This window comes from Solea senegalensis, linkage group LG9 (assembly GCF_019176455.1).
Source record: "Solea senegalensis isolate Sse05_10M linkage group LG9, IFAPA_SoseM_1, whole genome shotgun sequence".
NCBI lineage: Eukaryota > Metazoa > Chordata > Actinopteri > Pleuronectiformes > Soleidae > Solea > Solea senegalensis.
The window spans coordinates 6,343,044-6,348,308 of NC_058029.1; positions in this window are offsets into that span (position 1 = coordinate 6,343,044).

Here is a 5,265-nt window from a genome sequence, read left to right on the forward strand (position 1 = left end):
AATACTGGTTTACTTCCTCCCACAGAATTGGCTCATGCTCCTTCAGGGTCCTTAAAGGATACATGGTGGAGAATGATTAAATGAATGAATGTTGTCAAGTCTGGATGTTACTTACCTTACTGAGATGATGTATTTTACAATTTGGTGTGATACAAACGAAAAATGATTAAATTACATACTACTTTTTATACGGTTCAGAGCAGAATGAAATCTAATCTTTGGTCATTATGGCCATTTGAAAGTTCACCACAGACGTGAGGTAATTGCTGTGAGATCACATCTTTGATCAATCACTTCATTTTGGCTACAAACATTGTTATGGAATGAGTCATTTAGCAAGGTCTAACCCGTGTGCTTCTCATTACCCCTACCACAACAGCGAGTGTGCTGGCACAACCCCACCTCTGCTTTTCCCCCTTTGGCAAACGTGCACACATACACAACAGAGAGTGAAGCGGTAGATATTTATATCCAGGTCTGTGTTTTTCATTAAGACGACTCAGCCTCAGCCTCGGCTCCACCACACAGAGCTCATGTGAGGAAACGGAGCGCTATAGGTTCAGTTGTCTTACTCAAACACGTCCCCAAAGTCCCAGGACTTGTTATGAAACACTAATGAGGGAAATTCTCAACCACATTTGAGCAACAATGGGAATCTTTCTGTGTAGTGTAAAGGATGAAAGGTGCTACTTTCACCTACTTTATATAACATGGCTCTGTAATGTTCAGTAAAAACAAAAAGGAGGTTAATGCAATATGAAACAGCTGCACGTTGATTTATCAGTATCTTTTTAATAAGAGTATCAGGATGTTGGCAAAAATGAAACAATTCTATTTCACATCATTGGTTGCACTAACCTACATTCTTACACCACACTCACTGACAGGCAAAAAAAAAAAAAAAAGTTGTTAGGGAATTTGGAATGATGCAATATTTTGTAAGAACATTTGATGGACATTATATTTAGCACATTTTTTAATCATGATTTAGTCACAAACTGCTAGGATTTGAGATAATGCCAGGACTATATGTGCAGAAATAAGAGTAGGTTTCAAAAGCTGATTCAGAGGAAATCTGTAAAGGAAATGTTCTTAGGATCTCAGTGCCTCGGGTTCTGATGTAGAGTAGACAATCCAACCAGTTTAAATCTATAGACTCATTTTAGTGAATGTGCAGAGAGGCAGGCAGGAGTCTAAGGCTGTGGATTTTTGTTTCCATTAGGAAAAGCACCAAAATAACCGGCCCCAACCATTCAATTCTTTGGTACCCTTTCTTTGGGGTACCAACGAATGACGTCAACATTTGATGTCATGGTTCGTTGCTATCTATCATCTTTACCATTCATAAATACAGCTGACAAAGAGATGAGTGGCCTGGCACATTGCCTGGTGCATATGTTTTTTTTTTGGATTTTATGGTTTACAACCATTCATTCACACACACCTATGGACAATTTAGAATGTCCAATTAACCACTGCATGTTTTCAGACATGTGGGAGGAAAGCGGAGAACCAGAAAACCCACGAAAGATGTTCCAACCTGGAGCATCTTTCCCCTTAATCTGACTGGGCTTACATTACTCCCACAGAAGCACCATCTACTTCAAATAAACTGAACTTAGTGACTCCGTGGAGAAGTGTCTCTGGTTCTGACACAGTGGTGGCAGACGTGACAGCCGTGCAGTCACTGAAATTTTCATGAATGGTGGATTTCACTGTGGTTTCATGTAGACTGAAGAAGAAAGCAACTGAGAGAGAGAGGGAGAGGGTAGATTGGACAGCAGATACGGTGAGTGGGAGATGTGATAATGTATGATGTTGGGAGCCACATTTTAAGACTTTGGTATCACAGACATACGGCCCTGGACTGAATTTTTATTTAATCCCTGAAGCATAAAATGGTTCCTTAGTTCATAATATGAACGTATGATTGTATACAATAATAAAAAAGGTGCTTATGAATTATCTCAGAATACACAGTGCATACTGAATTATAAAGTAATGCAGTATTTTCAATTTTATTGGGTAATCAGAGGAGGAATTATTACACAGGGGGTGTGCAACAGGGTAAGCAAAGCAGGTAGTTGCCTGTGGCCTCAAGCAGAGAACGGAGGGGGGCAGAGAATCTACTGTACATGTACTATATGGAAGAGGATTAAGACCACATGTAAAAATAAATAAATAAATATAAATTGGAAACAAAACACTAAAAAAAATATGAAACAGATTCTGAGATAAAAGGCAAAATTAAGAGATTACATTTTTGAATTCCGAGAAAGAAGGCCGAATTGTAAGACTCAAGCAAATAATCAGATTTCTGACTTTATTCTCCGAATTGTGAGGGAAAAAGTCAGTATTCTGAGATTAAAGTAAGAAGTCTGAGAAAAAACAAACAAACAACTGACTTAGGTTTTGTCAATTGAAATTTTACCAAAACGTTATTTTTTTCAACCATTTTCTTTTTTCAGTGCAGGAAACATGACGTCCTTCAGTTAATAACTCAAATTGAAAAGGGACTAAAAACAGTTGACGGATGTGAGTGTTTTTCAGGTCCCTCCCTCACTGCTTAAGGCCTCAGGCAGCAACCTGCTTTTCTTACCCTGATGCACACCGCTGGATTTGGCATGTCTCCCAGTGATTGACACTGTTTTTGGAGCTTTTCTCTCTCAAGAGATTCCCATACAAGTTCAATCTTTGATAGCACAATCACACACAATCACACAACCCAATTATGATTCGTGCTAAAGAATTGACAAGAAATCTTTGGGGAGAAACGCAGAGAGATTCACTCTCACGCTGCTAACACCAGCGCTAGCAGAGCAACAAATTGTAATGAGAATGATATCTGAACACGTGCACGTAACTACTGAGGACGGTACCAACCAGCTAAAGGAAAGGAAAGGGAGATGAAAGTGGAACAGGTGAAAGGCAAATGATCTGACTCGTGCTGCATAGTCAGTGACATTTGTGGGTGTATGAGTGAGAGGAAGCCTAAGAAGTGAATAAAACAACAGCTCCGAAATGATGGAAACAGTGAGGTTGACTTCACAGCATCAGGCAATATGGTGCCAGCTCATTTGGCAAGATGCTGCTGCTGCTGCTGCTGCTGCTGCTGCTGCAGAAACACACCGCTGACCTCAAGGCACTTTGAAACTCAACAGTGAGGTGAAAAATGGAAATCTGAAGAGGGGGGGAAAAAGAACAGTGGGGCTCCGTTACCTTCAGGTCTGCATTTCTTATTCATAACCCATTCCACTCAATGTATGTACATACTTACATACATACATTCCCTGGCCTCTGTATTAGGCACACGTTGCAGACTGGACACACGTTTGCCTTCAGAACTGCCTTAAATCTCCGTGGAATTTATTTTTATTACAAGGTGTTGGGCTCATTCCTCGACAATGTTGAACCGTATGGACATGAAAGCAACACACAGTTGCCGCAAATGTGACGTCGTCTGCAAAACGGGCAAAAGGTGGGTAGGTGCACCCTGGAAAAGGTCACCAGTCCATCACAGGACCACATAACCATTCACTCTCACAGACAATTTCTGCATCTTTTTGGACTGTGGGAGGAAACCAGAAACACCTCTGCTCTAACTGGGTTGCAATCCTGGGCCTTCTTGCTCCAAAGGTAAGCGTTATAACCACTACACCAGCCATGTGCATGATGTATAGACTGTGGGAGATATTTAAGTGGATTATATTATTACATTCTTTATTTTATTGATTGTGTTATTGGAGTGTAATGAAGTCGCATTCTGATTCTGTGGTAAGTGGAGAGTGTAACTCTGTCAATACCTGAACACAAGGCTGAGTAAAGTGAAGATGTCCTGACAAATGTTCTGGTGAAGCAATGTACGTGCATTTATTGACTATTATTTGGATAAGCTGCAGCGTCTGCCCTGGCTCTTTGTTGTCATTCATAAAGGTTTAATTTCTTCCACAAGCTCATGTTCAAGAAACCAGTTTAGTGACAAGTCGTATTATCCTGCCGGGAGTTGCTGGCAGGCAGACACACTGTGGTCAGATGCAGTATAATATTCAGGTTTTTATACAACAGTCTTTGCACAGCCGCAGTAGGAAAACCACCAGGGCAGGTGCAAAACAAATGAATGACGGCTGAGTTCCATTTAGCTTCCTCGATTTTATGGTGCATTCTGGATCACTGTCACACTGACCTGACGTACATGAACTAAGCAGAGGGTCTCCTCATTACTCTTCTTTTGGGGTTTCCCTACGAAAACATGTCTAAAGGGCCCGTTGGTATAAAGGGGCCCAAAGTGTGCCAAGAAAATATCTCCCTTAGCATCTCATCACCTCCATCAGCCTGAACTTTTGGGCTCTTACAGGTCATCTTGACCATGTCGAGATGCCTGAGTGCAATGAGTTGCTGCCGTGTTAATCAGGTGTTCCTAATAAAGTGGCTGGTGAGCGTATGGAGAAGAAAACAGAGGAGGCCAGTTATGTGCTTATTTGGCTATCTATCAATCAATCAGCATGCTTTATTAATCCTGAAGGAAATTGTGTGGTCACAGTTGCTCCATGCCAGATTAAGAGTTTAAGATTAAGTGCTAAATGTTCCACAATGTTCTATGTGGAACTATGAGGAAAACTGTGATGAAAAAGGCAGTATTCCGGGATTAAATCTGAGGAAAAAAAGCAACTGACTACTCAGACAGGGATTTTTTTTAAATGATACAACTTAAATGTGAGTGTTTTTCAGGTGCTCTCCCCCCCCACTTCAGGCCCTGCTTTTCTGACCCTGATGCACACCGCTGGATTTGTCTCCCAGGGATTTACAACATTTTTGGAGCTTTTCTCTCTCGTACAAATTCAATCTTTGATCTCACACAATCACACACAAACCAATTAGGATTTGCGCTAAAGAATTGACAAGAAATCTTTTACGGAGAAACGCCGAGACTCACTCTCACACTGCAGTCACTGCAACAGAGCAACAAACTATAATGCCAATGAAAATGGTGTGGTCACACAGTTGCTCCGTGCCAGATGTAGAGATTAAGTTTAGGTGCTAATTGTTCCACTATGTTCCCCAGTTAGTCTCTTACTGGTGGTTGCTGCTCCCACTGTGGCTTCTTATAAGAGAAATAAGATTGAATTCAAACATCATATATCTCTGTAAAACTATAGAGAGTTGCAGATTTGTAGCTTCATCACTATCAGAGACACATTTCCCATTAACATTCAGGGCTAAAGGCAAAAGGCTACTGGAGGGCACTCCACTGACCTATCCTTGTTT